This window comes from Pristiophorus japonicus, chromosome 2 (genome assembly GCF_044704955.1).
Source record: "Pristiophorus japonicus isolate sPriJap1 chromosome 2, sPriJap1.hap1, whole genome shotgun sequence".
Classification (NCBI taxonomy): Eukaryota; Metazoa; Chordata; class Chondrichthyes; family Pristiophoridae; genus Pristiophorus; species Pristiophorus japonicus.
Window position 1 is genome coordinate 327,676,997 of NC_091978.1, and position 22,647 is coordinate 327,699,643.

Consider the following 22,647-nt stretch of genomic DNA (forward strand, 5'->3'; position numbering starts at 1 on the left):
TCCTTCACAAACCTTCCCATTTAAGAGTATAATATAAACAATATCAGACACCAGGCTATGATTTACAAGTTGCAGTCTATTCAAGGGTTTCAAATGATAGTTTTTAATCTTCTCACAATTTAAGAGCTTTTCAGTGCAAATACTAGACTGTCATGTGCTTACTCTTGATGATCCATTATTCTCTATTTAAGATTTTGATTCTGATAAACCTAGAGTTAATTAAGCGTGTACACGGTCTAGATTAGATCACTAATTCCACAGTTAAATTCGGTAGTGAGACCTTCACTTCAGAAACAAAGGTTTACTGCTAAAAAATGTAGCTTAAAAAAACAATTAATGATAATCGGTGAATAAAAGCAAAGATGATTCTGTGATTGTGCTAATAGTCCGAGATGCCACTGATTCCCTCCAAAAACCATCCTCTTCCTCAGTGTTACCAATAATCCTTCCTCAAGGTGCTACTCGTGCTCACTTATCACACAACACTGCTGCACTTTGCTTCTTGTCACAATACTCCCGCACGATTATATCAGAAATTAAACTTCCAAAATAATTGGATTACTTCACAGATACTGAGGGCTTTATGCACTTGTGAATTATGATACATATTTTTAAACTTGAAAGTTCACTTCCTTGCTCGTGTGTCCAGCTAGTGGTGCTGCCCTGTGAGGGTGATGACAGTATCTGGTATTTCTTTTCCAGGAAGAGCTTCACATGCAGTGCTCTAATTTAAAGATTTAGTATAACTGAAGTCATATAGTTGTTGAAGATTATAATATAATTTAATCATATAATTGTGTTGTTTAGGATGAAGAACAAATATATATTATATCAATCATATTACTTGTAGGGAAATATATTCATCATCATCATCATAGGCAGCCCCTCGGGGTCAAGGAAGACTTGCTTCCACTCTAAAAATGAGTCCTTAGGTGGCTGAACAGTCCAATATGAGAACCACAGTCCCTGTCACTGATGAGACGGATAGTCGTTGAGGGAAGGGGTGGGTGGGATTGGATGGTCCACGCTCTTTCCGCTGCCTGCGCTTGATTTCTGCATGCTCTCGGCGATGAGATTCGAGGTGCTCAGCGCCATCCCAGATGCACTTCCTACACTTAGGGCGGTCTTTGGCCAGGGACTCCCAGGTGTCAGTGGGGATGTTACACTTTATCGAGGAGACTTTGAAGGTGTCCTTGTAAAGTTTCCTCTGCCCACCTTTGGCTTGCCTGCCATGAAGGAGTTCTGAGTAGAACGCTTGCTTTGGGAGCCTCGTGTCTGGCATGCAGACAATGTAGTCTGCTCAGCGGAGCTGATCAAGTGTTGTCAGTGCTTCAATGTTGGGGATGATGGCCTGGTCGAGGACGCAAATCCAAGGGGATTTGTAGGATCTTGTGGAGACATCGTTGGTGGTATTTCTCCCAACGACTTGAGGTGTCTACTGTACATGGTCCATGTCTCTGAGCCATACAGGAGGGCGAGTATTACTGCAGCCCTGTAGACCATGAGCTTGGTGGTGGATTTGAGGGCCTGGTCTTCACTCTTTTCCTCAGGCGGCCGAAGACTGCACTGGCGCACTGGAGGCGATGTTGAATCTCGTCGTCAATGTCGGCTCTTGTTGATAAGAGGCTCCCGAGGTATGGGAAATGGTCCACATTGTCCATGGTCACGCCATGGATCTTGATGACTGGGAGGGAGTGCTGTGCAGTGAGGACAGTTGGTGGAGGACCTTTGTCTTTGTTTAGCGTAAGGCCCATGCTTTCGTATGCTTCAGTAAATATGTTGACTATGACTTGGAGTTCAGCCTCTGTCTGTGCGCAAACGCAGGCATCATCCGCGTACTGTAGCTCAACGACAGACGTTGGGGTGGTCTTGGACCTGCCTGGAGTTTATGAAGGTTGAACAGGTTCCCACTGGTTCTGTTGTTTAGTTCCACTCCAGTGGGGAGCTTGTTGACTGTGAGGTGGAGCATGGCAGCGAGAAAGATTGAGAAGAGGGTTGGGGCGATGACACAGCCCTGTTTGACCCTGGTCCAGACGTGGATTGTCTGTAATGGATTCGTTGGTAAGGATCACAGACTGCATGTCGTCGTGGAGCAGGCAGAGGATGGTGACGAACTTTTGGGAGCATCCGAAACGGAGGCAGACGCTCCATAGACGTTCATGGTTGATAGTGTCAAAAGCCTTTGTAAGATCAAAGAAGGCCATGTATAAGGGCTGGCACTGTTCCCTGCATTTTTCCTGCAGTTGTCGCACTGTAAAAATCATGTCCGTTGTGCCCTATTTTAGTGCCATTATTAGTGCCCCATTTTGGTTCCATTGTATTCTTTTTTAAAAGTACTTGCCAAACCACTGACTGGCTGATTAACTATTCATTAGATAACTATAACTTGTCATTATAGAATCACAGAATGATACAGCACATAAGGAGGCCTGTGCCGATTCTTTGAAAGAGCTATCCAATTAGTACCACTCCTCTGCTCTTTATTGGTATCCCTGAAAATTTCTCCTATTCAAGTATACAGGTACAATGGCTCGAATCCGGTTGTCCGAAAAACAAAATTTTCCGAAATCCAGACATTTTTGAGGCGGACAAGATGGCGATATCGGGCAGCGAGGGACGAGGAAACTGGTAAAAAAAAAATGCAGCGCCGGGGGGGCCGCAGGTGGCGAGAATTGGCGGGCGGCGAGGAGCAGAGAGAATCGGCTGGCAGCGAGGATCGGTGCATTGGCGAGCGGCGAGGAGCGGAGGATTGGCAAGGAGCGCCAACAGCGAGGTCTGAAATCCAGAAAAATTTCAAAGCCCGGCACGGTCTCGGTCCCAAAGTTGTTGGATTTCAGACTTATTGGTTTTCTTGTCTGAAATCCGGAAAAATCGAAAAGGTTTCACGGTCTCAGTGCCGAGGTTGCGGGATTTCAGACGTTGTACCTGTATATCCAATTCCCTTCTGAAAGTTAATAATGAGTCTGCTTCCACTACCCTTTCAGATCATAACAACTCCTTATGCGTAAAATAATCTCATAATTACCCTTCTGTAATGCATTACTTAAACTTTAAATAGTCAGTTGTATGTGTGTACTGCCTTAACACAATGCCAATGTGCTCAAGGCCATTCTCACAATTAAAGATAATAACTTTCCCTCTTACTTCCAACTTTATTTTCTCTTATCCCTTCATGACTTTTCTAGGTTACCCATCTCAGCCCACATCACAAGCATGCTAATAAATAAGTATTTTAATAAGAAAATAACTGCGTGAAATAATGTATATCTCTGTTAAAAAGAACAGTGCCATATATCCAAGATTTTCATGGACTAGAAATGCAGAATCAAGATTATAGACTAGAAGATAAGAAACAAGAGACAAAGACTGTAACACAGCATGAATAATCTAGGCAACAGCCAGCCCATAATTAAATATGTGTTATGGGTTCAATTTACTCTGGTCTGATTCTTTCTGCCACACTCTCTGTAATGACATTTTAAAATTCCTTATTCTTCATACCCAGTGTCCTTATTTCCCTTCAACTTTAATTTCCTGATTACTTCTCGCTCTATTTCTCCATTTCTCTTTTTCTTAGTTATTATTTTCCTTCTGTTTCGTTCCACCCTATCCCAACAATATTTTAAACTCACTGGGGGATATTTCAGTGAAAGGATGAAAACGGGTGCTAAATGGGTGCTGGGCTAATAAGGAACACTTTTTTGAATGTGTAGATTTAGCATGCAATTTTAGAGTTAACTGATGATTACAATGATTTAAACGTGCCTGCAGGCACAAAAATGGACACATGCATGTTTAGCACTCAAGCACTGAACAGATGCAATTTCCGTGGAATGGTATATGTAGCCTCAACTCATCCACTTCTACTGGAGTGCACAGGCTGGGAAAGAAGGCAACGTTGAAATATAGCTCAGTGACTGAGAGCACAGGTTCACTGGCTGTCCTGGTGGAGGAGGTCCAGAGGAGAAGGAATGTTCTGTACCAGCAGGGGGTGGAGGTAGGCCACAGAGGCAGATAATGCAGTGCATGTGGGAGGAGATCACCCGGGACATCGCTCCAGGGCTACGAGAAATTTAACGACTTGGCACGAGTGGTCAAGGTAAGATCCTGTCTATAAGAATAAAAGTGTTTAGTAATGACAAAATTGATTCTGTGTATGTATAAATGTTGAAAGTGTAGATTATGTGGAAAGACTGCAGTTTGAAGAGATGAAATGGATACCTTACCCAAATTCATGTCTCCAAAGCTTTGAAACTCACCAAACTAGAAAAGATGTTATTTGGAAAGCCATTAACCTAATCAAGGTATGGCACCAGTTCCTCCAGATAGACACGTGTGTGAGGAGAGCCAATAAGGAACTGCCCCGGAACCAAGACCCAATCCTGGGATCTTCTGAGGAACAATGGACTTAAAGGATATAAAAACCCAAGCACAGATTGCTCTTTCTCTTCTTCTCTCCTGAGCACACGACAAACCACCCGCTCAAGACCAGCCAAAACAGCAGGCCATGTGCTCAGCCAGCCAGCCAGAGGAAAGTGACGTATACCTTTTTATAAATCATTATTGTAACATTGTATCTGTTGTAACTAAGTCGATCCATAGGATAGCTGATGATTGCTGATAAATGTACATGTGTGTGTGTTTAATAAACTGTTCCAAATTGTTTTAAAAGAATCAGTCTTGCTGTCAATTTAATGCCAGAGATTTAGAAAACTTACAAATTGGGGGCTCGTCCTGGATCTGGCGAGACAGCTTTTGATGATTCTTTTAAACAATTGGAAATTTTGGGAGTTGCGATTCTAACCTGTGTTGCGAAGTATAAACTATAAACAGTGCAACGGATCAGGAGAGTTGCATCTTAAGGAGCAGTCATCTCCATACTTATAACTGTTTAATTGGGGACCCACCAGTAGTTAAATTCAAAAGACACAGGATGAAGGGACCGATCATGAATAGAGAGCCAACTAAAAGAAATGTTAAGATAGTTTATCAGGAGAAGTTATCCAAAACGGTATCCATAACGGACATAGAAGAGTTACAGGCACAGACACCGTACTTCCGTAAGCACCAACATGTGTCCTTTGGGGAGCTCATGGCATTTATCCAGGAGAAAGTAGATCTAGGAAAGCTAAGGCCAAAATGGGCAAACGGTCTTGTGGCATTCAGCGCATTTTATTGTGCCCGGAAAGATGAGGAATTAATGAGACAGGGCGCCAAAGTAATCCAAGATTTAAAAGAACAAAGGGCAAAAGAGATACAGGATTTAAGAGAATTGCAAGTAAAAGAGATTCAACTAAAAGCAAAATAGATTCAAGGTATAAAACAACAAAAGGAAGAAGACCTCCAACTTGTGAAGCAGTTAAAAGAGGGAGAAATACAGTATTTAAGACAAGAAATTGGTCAATTAAACCACAGTATTAGGCAATTAGAACGAGGGGCTGAACAGACAGCTTCATTGCTACAACAACAAAGTCTCTCAAATTTAAATGCCACAGCAGCCGTTGTTGAAGCAAATGAAAACAAATTAAAGTTAAAAAAATATAAATTGGAAAACTTGGGGCTCCAGCAAGAGATAGAAGATGCTAGGGGCGCATTAAGAGAAGTAATTAAGAAGCCACATAGGAAGGCAGATCACGCCCAGTGCCAACTAGAAATAGCAAGGCTAAAAAGTAAGTTAGGGCAGCAGCAGGTCCTGGTATCCACAGTAACACGGGAGCCATAACAGAGACAGCAGAAGGGGACAAGGGGGAGTCAGATTGGAAAGAGGAAGGCAGTCAGTATAATCCCCAGGGTGGTGGTGTAGGATGGGATACACAAGAGCCAATCGTAGCCATAGTAACCACTTCTTCATGAAGTAATACGCATGGTCACATCATCAGTAACCATAGTGACTCATGGCCCATATCTGGTGCTGATCCCATGACGTGTAACCACGAGTTGGGGCCCATTAATGATGGGGACGACCCAGTGGAAGTTAATAGGAGGTGGGCAAATTTCAGGATGGGTCACCCCGAGTTGGAAGAGAGAGACTTAACTCGAGTCCTCCTCTTGGCCTGTTCCACTTCCCTAAAAGATAATCTGCCAGACGCAGTCCTAGCGGCCAAGGCACTCATGACTGAGATCCTAAACCATTTAGGGATCCAAAACTTGAACTTAGTGGCTCTGCATAATCAAACCAAGCAGCACCCAGAAGAGACCCCTAGAGCCTTCAGTAATCGCCTGTACGATATCTATCAACATACCCAGAACCAGGCACCCGTAAATGATACAGTAGGAAAGAATCAGGAACAATTTAAATCGATGTTCCTGACCCAACTCCACTCTTTAGTTAACACCACCCTGGGCAAGCCATGAGGCCCACCAATTAGTGAACAGATATAGAGACCAGCGCTCAAATAACCTGGGAGATGGTAAAAGACCAGTTAAAGGTGAAGTCACCACACATTGCAAATAAACCAGTGTCAATGGTGGTGGGACCTCGAAACTACCCCTTTAAGGGGCAGTGCTTTAATTGTAAGAAGGTAGGCCACCTAGCAAAACTTTGCAGCAGACCCAGACCGGCACTGAACCATGATGCAATGCATAGATACCTCCCGAGGGACGAACCCAAAGCTTCTGGGATGGAACAACAATTGGCTCAGTTAGTAACCCTTCGAAAGGACGAATACAAGCATTCTGGGACAGATCAACAGTTGGACCAGTTGATAACCATCATACAAACCCAAATTGCCACGGAGAGGATGCAAAATCATTTACCGGAGCACACAATCGCTGATGCACACTCATTAGAAAGACCCATTCCAGGATCGACCCTATGACATGGTTTGGCCCCCAAAGATTGGCCGGAAGTGGGGTTCCGACGTGATGGTAGCGGGAGACCAGTAATCCTTGTTGTCTTAAAAGGGGGCAGGCAGCAGATTATGCTTATCGATACTGGCTGAGCCATTACCATCATCCACACACCTAAACGCCATGCAGTGACAGGCAAGGATTGTATGACCCTTAAAGGGTTTAATGGTGATACAACCATTCCATATACAGGGAAGGCCACTGAACTTCAGTTGGGAGGCCTCACCTGTAAGGTCCCAGCGCCGATGCTGATGACCACCCCCGGCGGAAGGGGAATTGTAGGGACTGAAGTATTGGATCAGTATGGTTCGGTGATAGATTATAATGAGGACTGTGTTTGGATAGGTTTGAGAGATAAGGCAGGGGTGATAGAAACTTCAGATGCTCACTCGGTTTTTGCTATTAAAAACCCATCTAAGTATGACCCTCCAGGGAGCGAAAATGAAGCTGTGGCAAAATTAATTCAAGAACACCTAGCGGTGTTTGGCACATGCAAGCATTGCTGTGGAAAAACAGGCGAAGAATCTATAGAGAGACCCCCCCACTCATTCACTAAACAGTACCCCATCCCAAGGGAGAGTCACCCTTACATCCGAAACACCATAAAGTCCCTAGTCAAGCAGGGTGTTCTTAGGATAGGAACTTTCAAGACCAATTCACCCTGATGGCCAGTTGAAAAGCCTGATAGCAGCTGGCATCTGACTATTGATTACAGAAAGTTAAATTCTGTAACACCAGCCTGCTCACCGGTAGTAAGAGAAACTCCCAACATATTATCTCAAATTCCTGCTGGTTCCAAGTACTTCTTGACCCTTGACATCGCCAATGGATTCTGGAGTATCCCTGTTAAGAGGGAAGACCAGTACAAATTTGCATTAACATTTGAGGACCAGAGCTACACCTGGACATGCCTGCCTCAGGGGTTCCATAGTGCCCCCACGATATTCCACAAAATAATGGCTGCAATTTTAAAAGACTTTTCCCGCCCTACCTGCTTGCTGCAGTATGTAGATGATGTACTGCTGGCCACTGACAGCATGGAGGAGCATCTGTCCTTTTTGCACAAACTTTTGACATTGTTGGCTCAGGCGGGACTAAAGGTGAATCCCCGTAAGGCTCAATTAGTAAACGAACGGGTCACCTTTCTAGGAGTGTCCATTTCTCCAGAGAGATCATCCCCCGACTCTCACAAGGTGGAGATAATACAGCGACTGCCATTACCCACTTCCAAAACAACCCTACGATTATTCTTGGGTTTGGTGGGGTACCAAAGGAACTTTATCCCAGGCTTTGCAGAGTGTGCAAAGCCCCTGTATGGTTTGGTTTAATAAACTTCAGGGTGATGACATATGCCCGGCATGGACTGATGCCCACACCCAGTCCGTGGCTAAATTAAAAACTGCAGTGATACAGGCCGCAAGTCCGACCCCTCCTGATCCCAACCAGCCCTTCCATTTGGAGGTCAGGACAACAGAGCAAAGCCTCACTACAGTTCCAAACACGAGCTAATGGACTACAGCCCATTGCACATGCATCTCGAATCCTGCAGGGGGCAGAAAAGATGTATACGGCATGCGAGCGCCATCTACTGGCCGTCTTCTGGTCGGTACATCACTTTACTTTTATTATTGGGTCACAGGCTACAACCCTGCACAGCGGACACACACCTCTGAAACTACTGATGAAACCTGGAGATGCGCCAGTTTCCTCGCAGCGCCTCTGCAAATAGACATTGGGATTTATGGAACGAGACATTGATACCATTTTCAACCCCACCACATTGCTACTACAATTTCTGATCTATGAGGGGGACCCGCACGAATGTCCGTTACCCCTGATTAACTTTGAGACCCATCCTGTGGAGAAAGAGCCCATACAGGGTGCTCCAGATGTCTATATCGATGGGTCCTCATATCACATTGAAGGATCCCCTCACACCGGGTATGCTGTGGTATGGCCAGAAAGAACCATCCAGCGAAGATGCAACAGACAGTCTTCACAATAAGCAGAAATCGCCGCACTTCTAACCACTGTGAAGGAAACCTCAGATAGACCCGTGAATATTTGGTCCGTTAGTGCCTATGCTATAAACACCATGTTCTCCTTGCCCCTATACCACAAAAATCGTACGATAGATGGTAAGGCCCTGGTCCATGGGCCCTGGGCCCTGTTCTGGTCATAACTTAAACAGTGATCCCAACCCTGCTTCATAGGAAAGGTAGCAGCCCATAGAAAAGGAGATCCACATAGTGAGGGAAATTCCAGAGCAGACAGAGCAGCCAAGGATGCTGCGATTGATGGGGAGATAGAGGATATAGTTGTTGAGCCCTGCAATGCTGTTAGCAAGGCCTCCCCAACAGATCACCTAGATTTAAAATCCCTGCAGTAGCAATACTGGCCATATGCTGTTGTAAGCACCTGGCATGAGGAAGGCAGGCCCCTTCCTCAACCAACAGCCTGGGCTCCCAATACCATACTAGCCACTGCCCCTGACTCAGATGAGCAGTTGCTGATGTTCAAAAGAAAGCCAAACGCCTACCCGGTGGTGTGTGTTCCAGCAGAGGTGGGTCAGGAACTGCACTCCCTCTTTCACTCCCACCCCACAGCAGGGCACTATTCGGCCCTGGTAACCTTCAATAAGGTAGCATCCACAGCTTAGTGGCCTTCCATGAGGGAAACAATCAACCAATATGTGGCACGATGCCTACCGTGCCTACAACACAATCCTCCCCTTCTGGGACAGATCAACGATTGGACCAGTTGATAACCCTCATACAAACCCAAATTGCCACGGAGAGGATGCAAAATCATTTACCGATGCATATAATCACCGATGCACACTCATTAGAGAGACCCATTCCAGGATCGACCCGATGACAGGGTTCGGCCCCCAAAGATTGGTCGGAAGTGGGATTCCGACATGATGGTAGCGGGAGATCAGTAGTCTTGGTTGTCTTAAAGGGGTCAGGCAGCAGATTATGCTTATCGATACTGGCTCAGCCGTTACCATCATCCACACACCATACCCTGAACACCATGCAGCGGCGGGCACGGGTTGTATGACCCTTACAGGGTTTAACAGTGATACAACCACCGCGTATACAGGGAAGGCCACTGAACTTCAGTTGGGAGGCCTCACCTGTAAGGTCCCAGCACCTATGCTGATGACCACCCCCAACGGAAGGGGAATTGTAGGGACTGATGTGTTGGATCAGTATGGTTCGGTGATAGATTATAATGAGGACTGTGTTTGGATGGGATTGAGAGATAAGGCAGGAGTGATAGAAATTTCAGATGTTCACTCAGTTTTTGCTATTAAAAAGCTATCTGAGTATGACCCTCCTGGGAGCGAAAATGAAGCTGTGGCAAAACTAATTCAGGAATGCCTGGCGGTGTTTGCCACATGCAAGCATGACTGTGGAAAAATGGCAGCCGAAGAATCGATTGAGGGGCCACCCTACTCATTCACTAAACAGTACCCCATCCCAAGGGAGAATCACCCTTACATCTGAGATACCATAAAATCCCGAGTCGAGCAGGGTGTTATTAGGACAGGCACTTTCATGACCAATTCACCCACATGGCCGGTTAAAAAGCTTCATAGCAGCTGCCGACTGACTATTGATTACAGAAAGTTAAATTCTGTAACACCAGCCTGCTTACCAGTAGTAAGAGAAACTCGCACCATATTATCTCAAATTCCTGCTGGTTCCAAGTACTTCTCGACCCTCGACATCGCCAATGGATTCTGGAGTATACCTGTTAAGAGGGAAGACCAGTACAAATTTGCATTAATATTTGAGGACCAGAGCTACACCTGGACATGCCTGCCTCAGGGGTTCCACAGTGCCCCCACGATATTCCACAAAAGAATGGCTGCAATTTTAAAAGATTTTTCCCACCCTACCTGTTTGCTGCAGTACATAGATGACCTACTGCTGGCAACCGACAGCATGGAGGAACATTTGTCCCTTTTGCACGAACTTTTGACATTGTTGGCTCAGGCAGGACTAAAGGTGAATCCTCATGAGGCTCAATTAGTAAACGAACGGGTCACCTTTTCAGCAGTGTCCATTTCTCCAGAGAGATCATCCCCCGACTCTCACAAGGTGGAGGTAATACAGCGACTGCCATTACCCACTTCCAAAACAGCCCTACGATCATTCTTGGTTTTACAGAGACTTCTCTTACGCTGAAGTGCACAGAGATGTGACTGATATCACCTGTGACAGCTTGGAAGGTTCCAGTAGCCTAAAAACTAAGTGCGACTGTGGCCTTGACTGCCACAGGCAATGCAGTCCTGGCTCTGCTGTGAAGTCTGAGTCTTTCTTCGATGAGGACACAGATCTCTGGGACAACCTCCTTGGTAAAGGACAGCCTCCTCATGCATTGATCGGGTCATGTGACTGTTGGAGCAATGCTCTCTGAAGACCCTGGGTGGATAAGGCCTCCCGCTGAGCGGCCTTCTTGCCCTCTTGCCACTCCTCTCCCTCCCTCCTCCAGCTGCTACTGCTCTGCCTGGCCTCATGCCCTCCTCCCATTCCTCATGCAGAGCAAGGAGGAGCCCTAATAAGATGTCCATGACCAAGTACTCCCTTTCTCCTGGTAACTCCAATAAAATAGAGTAGCACAGTATTCATTATTTTTAGGTGAATCCTGAAAGAATTTCTAGAATAAATGGTGATAGAGTGTTGGTAATGTCTTGGCAACGTCTCCCAGAAACTGTCCCCATGTGTCTCAAAAGCCCTCTTCAAAGACAGTTTTACTTTGGAACAGAGGAGGTTGAGTGGAGACTTAATTGAGGTGTATAAAGTTATGCGGGGTCTTGATAGGAGTGAATAAGAAGGACCTGTTTCCCTCAGCAGAGGGGTCAATAACCAGTGGGCATAAATTTGAAGTAATTGGTAGAGGATTAGAAGGGGTTGAGGAGAAATGTTTTCACCCAAAGGGTGGTAGGGGACTGGAACTCACTGGCTGAAAGGGTGGTAGAGACAGAAACCCTCACCACATTCAAAAAGAACTTGCATATGTACTTGAAGTGCTGTAACCTACAGGGTTATGGACCAAGAGCTAGAAAATGGGATTAGGCTAGATAGCTCATTTTCGGCCGGTGCAGATACGATGGGCTGAATAGTCTCCCTCTGCACCATAAATTTCTGTGATTCTATAACTCTATAGTCAGATGATCTCAATCAAGTGAACATTGAAAGCTGAGCATTGCTTGAAGTAGCGCTCGAAATCCTGAACAATGACTTGTTTACTCCTGATCACTGTTAGGAGAAGTCGTTACTTGAAGCGCTATCCACCAAAATGCCATGCTCTTTAATTAGCAGGCAATTTATTTGTCAATCAACCCCTTGGGCAGCCTTAATTGTCAATCAATCCTCTGGGCAGCCATTCCTGACACAAGCTTCAACTCCTTTACCAAGTTAGTGTCTTATGCTGACTGGGGCCTAAACCAGCATTACAGCTTAATACCACATCTTGGCCAGCTCGGAGGCTTTTTCACTATCTAGTGAGAAGAAGGAACTGAAGGAAATCCTTATTAGTCAGGAAATTGTGTTAGAGAAATTGATGGGATTGAAGGCCGATAAATCCCCAGGGCCTGATAGTCTGCATCCCAGAGTACTTAAGGAAGTGGCCCTAGAAATAGTGGATGCATTGGTGATCATTTTCCAGCAGTCTATCGACTCTGGATAAGTTCCTATGGTCTGGAGGGTAGCTAATGTAACACCACTTTTTAAGATAGGAGGGAGAGAGAAAAAGGGAATTATAGATCGGTTAGCCTGACATCAGTAGTAGGGAAAATGTTGGAATCAATTATTAAAGATGAAATAGCAGCGCATTTGGAAAGCTGTGACAGGATCTGTCCAAGTCAGCATAGATTTATGAAAGGGAAATCATGCTTGACAAATCTTCGATAATTTTTTGAAGATGTAACTAGTAGAGTAGACAAGGGAGAACCGGTGAATGTGGTGTATTTGGACTTTCAACAGGCTTTTGACAAGGCCTCACACAAGAGATTGGTGTGAAAAATTAAAGCACATGGTGTTGGGGGTAAGGTATTGACGTGGATAGAGAACTGGGTGGCAGAAAGGAAGCAGAGAGTCGGGATAAACGGGTCCTTTTCAGAATGGCAGGCAGTGACTACTGGGGTGCTACAGGGCTCAGTGCTGGTGTGGATATCTGAACGGAATATATGGAATTAAGGACAGTAAAGTAAACGGGATATATGAAAATGTATAAGCCATGGAAGAATAGCTGGGAGAATGTCAGATTGCAAATAGTGCAACATCAGCATAGCTAACAGTCTGTCTCAAGGTTTCAAGTCACTAATCCTGCCAATATTATATAATTGTAACATGGAATACATCTGCAGAATTGCAAGGTCTCAGTAAATAGTCACACCATTAGATTGAAACATTTAGAGGCAATACTTGAGCTTTCAAGAAGAACATCTCATATAGATTGACTAATGAGTGGCTGAGTTAGACTGTCAATCCATTTGTATTTTGTTAGCTGATTTCAAAACTGTATAACTGTTAACGCTTTACGATGTAACTTCACCTATCCGTAGGGAGTGTGTACGCTCTATCCAGAGAGTATATCTTCTGTCTGATAGGTCTTACTGGCCGGTAATAAAGACTGCTTTGTTCAAAGCACAAGAGGTATTCGACTCAGTAATTTTACTGAACCAGATTGAAGTAAAAGAATCCAGGAATTAACATTTGGTGTCAGAAGTGGGATCTCAACGGACGACTGCCGAAAACTTGCGAATTAAGAGCCAGACTAGCCTTGGACGAGACGAGGGGAAAGTGGCCACTGGAGTGAGTATGTTTTCAATACTGCTCCAGTTTCCCCCGGTTTCAAAAGTCTGAGGAAAGTTTAGCCACTCGCTGGTTCTCAGGTAGTGTCTGAACGAGATCCAGGACAATCTGGTGAATACCTTTCAAACTTAGAATAGGGATAGAGATAGGGAAATTGCGCGATGACGCAAACCAAGCGGCGACTTGGAAAGGGAAAGATAGTTAGAGCTAGATAGGGATAGATGATCAATCATGGATCCAAAAAAAAAAAAAAAAATTAATAGGAAAGAAAAGAGACTCTTGTGAATGTCTGTTTAAATGAGAAATGCTTCTGTGACTTTTACTGTAAAAAAAAGCCGGGGAGTTGTGGTTTGTTTTATCTCAAACAGAATGAAAGTTTGTTTTAACCCTTCGTAGTGTTGTCCTGTATGTGGGAAGTTTAAGAGTGTGAACCTTATTGAATTATGTATATTCGGATGATAAGTTACGGAGCCAGGAAATGCCCAAAGGATAGGTTTGTTAAAAAAAAAAGAAAAAAATTACATGGTCCCGGTGGTTTAAAAAAAAGAAAAACTTGTTGAAAGAAAACATTCAGAGAAGGCACAGCAAAACAACCGAGAGGGATTCAAAAGGATTTTAAAAAAAAATTATATTAAATAACACGACCTTGAGGCTGGAACAATTGAGATAACGAAAAGCAGTCCACAGCCTACGTGCCAGACTTCTCTCTAGTTATACAAAAAAAAGTAACGTATTAAATAGGTGCTAAAAAAAAATTGTTCTGAGATTTTAAATTATGGAAAAAATTCCACTGCAGTAAAAAAAAATAAAATCACTCCTGTCCAATTGGTAGAAAAACTCCATTAAATTAGGGCTTTCATTGACTGATTGAATTTAAACTGCGCAGTAACGCGAAAGGATAGGGAAATTTGGAGACTGAAAGAAATTAATTGAAACATAGAAACATAAAAAATAGGTGCAGGAGTAGGCCATTCGGCCCTTCTAGCCTGCACCGCCATTCAATGAGTTCATGGCTGAACATTCAACTTCAGTACCCCATTCCTGCTTTCTCGCCATACCCCTTGATCCCCCTAATAGTAAGGACCTCATCTAACTCCTTTTTGAATATATTTAGTGAATTGGCCTCAACAACCTTCTGTGGTAGAGAATTCCACAGGTTCACCACTCTCTGGGTGAAGAAGTTCCTCCGCATCTCGGTCTTAAATGGCTTACCCCTTATCCTTAGACTGTGACCTCTGGTTCTGGACTTCCCCAACATTGAGACTCATAAGAAATCAAAATTAGAAAATTAGGCTCACAGGGAATAAAATGAGGATTTAAATAGAGGACAGGTGTTCAACTCAGGTACGACGAAGGGACCTTGAATATCACTTGGCCCGTCTAGGCTCTGATTGAATTTTTAAAAAAAAACCCCCGCAGCAACTCGGAAGGTAGGGCCGAAGCGAACACGCAGTGACGTAAATGCGCAGTGAAGCGAACGCGCAGTGACGTCAACGCGCAGTGACGTAGATGCGCGGTGACGTAAATGCGCAGTGACGCCGACGCGTAGTGACGCAGAGGCGCAGCAACGCGAATCGCGAAAGTCAGTGCTAATGGCAGTAAGTCTGTAAGTCTTAAAGTGTTTAGAGTTTTAAGTAAAGTTTTAAGTATTGAGATCGCGCGGCGACGCGGACCGTGCGGCGATGCGGGTAAGTGTTAGAAGTCTTTGTCTATTTTGTAAATCGCGCGGCGACGCGAACCGCGTGGCGACGCGGTTTCGTGTTAGAAGTCCTTGTTTACCTTTTAAAGTTAAAGTATCTTAACTCGCGCGGCGACGTGAGCCACGGGTCGACGCGGATCGCGCAGCGACGTGAACTGCGAGGCAACGCGGATTGCGCGGCGACGTGAACTGCGAGGCGACGTGGTAGTTTAGTATTGAGATCGTGCGGCGACGCGGACCGTGCGGCGATGCGGGTAAGTGTTAGCATTAGTAAAGTTTGGTTATTTGGAGTTAGTTAAAGTCCGTGTTAGTTCTGTAAAGTCTGTGTCTATTTTTAAGTTTGTTTAAATTGCATGACGACACGAACGCGTAGCGACACATTAATACGAGGGGCAGTGTGAAAATGGGTAATCAGTTAGATAAAACCACGGATGCGGATAATCCGCTACAAAAGCTATGTGAGGAATTCCCTGAAAGAGCTGAAGACTTTAGAAAATTATCAGGAGCCCTGAACAAATTATTAAGGGATGACCAGTGGCCTCTAAGTGACACTAGAAGCGTAGAGGTAAAAAAAAAAGCACAGGGATTCATTTGGAGAAGGGGACGAGGAAAAGGGGATAAAAAAATTTAATTGCAACCTGGCGACATTATTGTCAGAAATTAAAAGATGCATCACTTCTATTGAGTTGGCAAACAAATGCTATTAAATTAGGACTTGCATTGACAGAGGGAACACATGTTAAAACTGTAGACGTCTTAAAAAAAAGAGAATGTGCGCACGAGAAACTTGCTAAGAGATCCTCTGGGACCTCTGAGAAAGGTATTGATCAACTACAAGTTAAAATGGCTGGCTTTGTGTTAACCGAGGCTGATGATGAAATTGATGAGTGGCCACTGACTCAGCGCCCAACGGCGCCTCCCGCACCCCCTGGCCTCTTGCTCCAGTCCTCTTCCCAACACCCTCCACCTAACACTCCGGTAAAAAGAGTTAGGAACAACCACATATCACCAAAGCAACAAACCCAAACTGACTCCTCATCCTCTGATAGCAATTCGGATCCCCAGTTCACAGGCAATATAGCCGAAAGGACCAGATCTCACACTCGAAAGGGCAGAACTATATCTCAACATCACAAACAGTCCCGTAAATCTTCTAGTCAACCGACCAGTCCAAGTTGTGAAAGACATAGCAAACACCCCCGCCGATCGAGACGCAGAACTGTCAAGCAGTCAGACAGCTCTGAAACATCCTCCGGCCTAGAAATGATTTCCAAGATCCCAAAGTCCCGACACCAATTCCCTGTCAGACCAATGCCAAACCCTGATGCACAACAAGCTGCAGACCACCTCTCTATAGATGTCTGTGATCTTCAAACAACTATTTGATTGCTCACGCTATCCGGACAGATGGAAAGGGCAGTTAGATATTATTGGCAGAAAAAGAAAGGGGAGGGGGGAGGTGCGCCCCCAACCCGGGTCAAGACTGAATACGTGACTAGAAAGGAAGAGCCATCTCGGGAGGAAGGATCAATAGAACCGTAGTGTGGCATACAGGATTGGATGGATAAGCAAGGATACGGTTATACTAAACAACCAAACGGCCCGAGCCCTACTAATAAACCTCCCTATTGTCCCCGGCATGGTATGGGAAGAGGCCGGGACTGGATAAGAGGAATTGACTGTTTTAATTGTGGGCAGGAAGGACATTGGAATAAAAATTGCCCCTACCGTCAGCATGGAAAAGGAAGAGGAGGGGGGCAAGGGGGGAGAGGAGGATCTTACACTAACTTCTCCCAGAACAACCCCTTTGGTCAATTGTCCCCCGATTGACTACGCAGCTTAATTGTGCAGGGATCCTCCCCGGACGACAACCCATTCTGAATGAGTGGCAACCCTTTTTGATAGATACGGGAGCCTTCATGTCTTCTGTACAATCAAAGCTTAAACTCCCTGCCTCTACTGAAACACAGGAACTTTCAGGATTCCTGGGACAAATCTCGACATTCCCAGTGTCAGAACCGGTTAAAATGGGTTACCAGGAAGAATCGGTGGAACATTGAGTTGTTATCACAACCAATCTGGACTGTAACTTGATGGCTAGAGACCTCCTTTGCAAATTCCAGTTGCATTTGGAGTATGGAGATTATTGTAAAACAGGAAACCCTTAAGCGGCAGTATTATACCACTAGAACCCCTCAGTGGTGGTCTCTGGACCTGCCACAGGCACCCTATCACGTGACCCTAGCATACGATCCCAGTGGAAAGAATATCAGGATCACGAAGGGGAAGTGAAGGGAATTCTATTAAGGGCTAGAGTGACTGGACTGGAAAGAGAGGCAGATTTTGTGGAAGTGGATAAGAATCTGTGGAAACAGCCCCTAACAATGGCACCGCATATTGCTCGTGAAGTACTAGCCCCTCACCATGCTAAAGATTTGGGAGTTATGGTACGCAAGGCCATAGATGAGGCTGACCCTACCAGCCGGGATGTGCAAATCATAAAACATGGCCGAACAGTCCAATTTAATGGGGACCCCGAGAAAGTATTAACAACTCTACGGCATCATACTGGCTCGGACATACCTGACTATGTGGATCCTCATGTGTGGGCAGAGGACCCCTTTCCAAGTGGGTTATACTCCCATTAATTGAGATCCCAGTGCAGGGCAATGTGGACTGGCCCTCTATCCGACAGAACCCACTGAAATCACAGGCAATCCTAAACTGACTTTTCGGCACTGTACTGCAATTAATCCGGCCTGTTTTCTTACTGAGCCACCCCAAGATGAGGAAGAACCCAGTCATGATTGCTTATCTTTAATTTAAGAGGCCACATCAGTCAGGGAAGATTTAGTTGATGGAAGATCCAGACTGTATTCTTACTGAGCCACCCCAAGATGAGGAAGAACCCAGTCATGATTGTTTATGTTTGTTGACGGAAGTACTTCTATTAATCCAGAAGATACACGAATCTCAGGATACGCCATAGTAAACCAGGAGAATCAGGTCTTGGAATCTGCTGCTTTGAAACCGCCTATTCTGCTCAACAAGCTGAACTATTCGCCCTCACCCAAGCCTGTATCTTGGCCAAAGATCTCAAAGTCAATATCTATACCGACTCTAGGTATGCCTTTGGGGTGGCGCATGATTTCGGACAATTATGGAAAAATAGGGGATTCCTAACCTCACGGGGGAATGAGATATCTCATAAACAGCTAGTATCTGATTTGTTGCAAGCCCTCATGTTCTCCAAACGCATTGCCATTGTACCAAGAGGCCAAACAGGCCTCTCGTGACCAACAGATGGTAGTGCCCAAAATTATGAGTCAGACTAAAAATCCTGCGAAGGATAAGTTAGCCTCGGAAAAACCAATGCCAACCATCCAAGATGTTATAAAAGCACAGGAGGACGCTCCTGAAAAAGATAAACTGTTGTGGAAATATTATGCATGTACTTATGACAATGTTTCTAAACTCTTGACCACTCCCGCGGAACAGACTTGCATGTCTGACGAGTTGGCCTCATGGGTTATAGAATGTCTGCATTTTGCTACTCATTGTGGAGCAAGGACCACGAGTGACACACTTTTGGCTACTTGGTGGCACCCTAGACTCCAGGCGATCACCCAGAACATCAGTAGTCGTTGCCTGGTTGGCCAGCAACATAATCCAGGGAAGGGAGTCTCCTGTGATTGGGGTAAAACGCCCCTACCCGAAGGTCCCTTTGAGACATTTCAGTTGAACTACATTGAGTTGCAAAAAGTTCAGTGTTACAGATATGTGTTAGTAATAGTAGATGTGTTTAGCAGATGGATTGAAGCCTACCCTAACCTGGACAATAAGACTCAGACTGTTGTTAAGGTGTTAATGAGGGAAATTGTTCCTAGATATGAGATCTCAGCTAGACTGATGACCACCTATGTTCTTTCTCTGACTCAGGCTCTGCGACTAGTTCACAACCAGGTTCAAGATGCTCACCTCGACCTCCCAGTTTTACCCGAATTGTCCCTCGTGGCACCAGGGAAGTATGGATTCGGAAGGGATTAGAGCCACAATAGGAGGGGCCTTTTTAGGTGTCACTCACTACCCCCACTGCAGCCAAGGTTGAGGGGAAAAGTGCCTGGGTTCACCTGCACCACTGCAAGCTCATCACCATTTAAACAAATTTTGCTGGTTAGTCTAATTCCTGTTTCTGTTCCAGATCTCCTCCTCCCTATAGCTGAACAAGGCAGTTGAAGTAGGATCAGTTTGAACTCTTACCTGTCAGACAGCCAAATACACTGACAGAGACCTGAAGGGAAACGTGAAAACAGAACTCTTTTTATCAGCTAAATAATTGGACTATTTATAAGATGAGACTGTGTCTGTATGCTACTGTCTGCATAATAGTGTTGATATATGGCAGTTTTGGTGCACGGGAAGGAAGACAAAGGTGAGAGCTCCATGTAAACACCTTTTTGTATATGTCTTACGTTTATGCGGAAAAAGGGCACTTCACTAGATGCTGGGTGTGTTCACATATCCCTATACATTCCAAAGGGGGAATTCCTTTGCGCACCGTTCCCCTGACCCTAACTGAGACTGTTAGATGGATTCAAAGAAACGATATTGGAACAGGTAGCTAACCGCACTGCTGAGGCTCTGGAGGGCATCACAGCTGAAATGGTAGCGATAAGGACCGTAGCATTACAAAACCGAATGGCCCTCGATTACCTGTTAGCTGAGAAAGGGGGAACGTGTACCCTGATAGGATCTGAATGTTGCACTTACATTCCTGATAGTTCAGAAAACATAACCCACCTTGCCGATCACATAAGGAGGGAGATGAAAAAGTTATCCACACCAGCAAAAGAACTTAGCAGGTTTGATTGGTTTCTGGGTGGATCTTGGAGATCCTATCTAATACATGGGGCAATTGTTCTCATCATAATAATTACCTGCTGTTTGATTGTTGGTTGCCTTAACCTCTGCTGTAAAGCAATGACAAGGTTAGCATACCCTCTTGTGGTCAAGGGTTCCCGGGTTATGATCCAACAAACTAGAGAACTACTCAACAATGCAATACTCATAGAATGATCCTAAATGTTATCATAGAATGATAAAAGGGGGGATGTGGATATCTGAACGGAATATATGGAATTAAGGACAGTAAAGTAAACGGGATATATGAAAATGTATAAGCCATGGAAGAATAGCTGGGAGAATGTCAGATTGCAAATAGTGCAACATCAGCATAGCTAACAGTCTGTCTCAAGGTTTCAAGTCACTAATCCTGCCAATATTATATAATTGTAACATGAAATACATCTGCAGAATTGCAAGGTCTCAGTAAATAGTCACACCATTAGATTGAAACATTTAGAGGCAATACTTGAGCTTTCAAGAAGAACATCTCATATAGATTGACTAATGAGTGGCTGAGTTAGACTGTCAATCCATTTGTATTTTGTTAGCTGATTTCAAAACTGTATAACTGTTAACGCTTTACGATGTAACTTCACCTATCCGTAGGGAGTGTATACGCTCTATCCAGAGAGTATATCTTCTGTCTGATAGGTCTTACTGGCCGGTAATAAAGACTGCTTTGTTCAAAGCACAAGAGGTATTCGACTCAGTAATTTTACTGAACCAGATTGAAGTAAAAGAATCCAGGAATTAACACTGGGACCCCAGCTATTTACAATATACATCAATGATTTAGATGAAGGAATTGAGTGTAATATCTCCAAGTTTGCAGATGACACTAAGCTGGGTGGCGGTGTGAGATGTGAGTAGGATGCTAAGAGGCTGCAGGGTGACTTGGACAGTTTAGGTGAGTGGGCAAATGCATGGCAGATGCAGTATAATGTGGATAAATGTGAAGTTATCCACTTTGGTGGCAAAAACACGAAGGCAGAATATTATCTGAATGGCAGCAGTTTAGAAAAAGGGGAGGTGCAATGAGACCTGGGTGTCATGGTACATCAGTCATTGAAAGTTGGCATGCAGATACAGCAGGCGGTGAAGAATGCAAATAGCATGTTGGCCTTCATAGCTAGGGGATTTGAGTATAGGAGCAGGGAGGTCTTACTGCAGTTGTACAGGGCCTTGGTGAGGCCTCACCTGGAATATTGTGTTCAGTTTTGGTCTCCTAATCTGAGGAAGGACTTTCTTGCTATAGAGGGAGTGCAGCGAAGGTTCACCAGACTTATTCCCAGGATGGCAGGACTGACATATGAAGAGAGACTGGATTGACTAGGCCTGGAGTTTAAAAAGATGAGAGGAGATCTCATAGAAACATATAAAATTCTGACGGGACTGGACAGGTTATGTTGAGTCCTTAACCCTTAAACATAATCACACGAGGCACGTACTGCAGACACAGTCACTCTGACCTTCATCTTTATTACCTGGACCAAGGAGTGCTAGCCCCTCGAGAGACCTCTCCTTATATACCTGAATCTCCAGGTAAGGAGTGTCTCCCCCTGTGGTCAAGGTGTGCATTTCTAGTAAGTATGTACAGTATGTAGTGGTTACATGAGAGTTACAATTGTATAAGGGTTACAGTAGTATGCTGGTTACATACATGACGTCACCTCCCCCCTCACGTCTTTTTGACTCAAAGGTTAAGTCTATCAGGTGGTCAATGCTCTCTCGTGGAGCGCCGCAGTTGAGGCTCTGGTGGCTGAGCCTCGGCGTGCGTTTCTGTCACCTGAGGTGATTCTGGCCTGTCCGGGCTGGCCGCAGGGATTGTGCTGGTGATTGTCCTTGTTGCTCGTCTACAGGCAGTGGAGTGGTTGACATCTCATGCTCTTCTTCATGTTCATCGGTGTCTAGGCTGAACCTTTTCTTTACTTGGTCCAAGTGTTTGCGGCATATCTGCCCATTATTGAATCTGACCACTATGACCCCGTTTCCCTCTTTAACAATTACGGTGCCCTCCAGCCACTTGGGTCCCAATGGTTTTGGTGTATGAGCTGTGGACGTCAGCCACATGAACCCGCTGACCTTCAGCATCCATGGCTTTACCCCAGGCATTGTCCTGCACTGCAAGCCCCTCGCCTGATTCCTCTGTTTCATAGATTAGCCTTGCTACCGGCTGTTTGCAAACCCTAGCGAAATGTCCTCTGGCATTACAATTCCTACAGACGAACTGCTGAAATTTGCAGCTTTTTGCATAATGTCTGCCCCCGCATCTCCAGCATTGGCAGAGATCGTTGTTTACAAAAGGACTGTTAGCAGTCATTCCTCTCTGATTGTTCCCTTGGTTGTTTCTAAACACTCTGATGGTGG

The 22,647-nt window shown here is 44.9% G+C and overlaps 1 long non-coding RNA gene across 1 annotated transcript; it reads left to right on the top strand.

The window, feature by feature from the left end:
- Positions 1-13,034: 13,034 nt before the first annotated feature.
- LOC139248016 (uncharacterized) lies at positions 13,035-20,974 on the top strand. The gene is made up of 2 exons (XR_011590996.1): positions 13,035-13,676; positions 19,577-20,974. It is a non-coding gene; the product is annotated as an uncharacterized lncRNA (long non-coding RNA).
- The last annotated feature ends 1,673 nt before the right edge of the window (positions 20,975-22,647 follow it).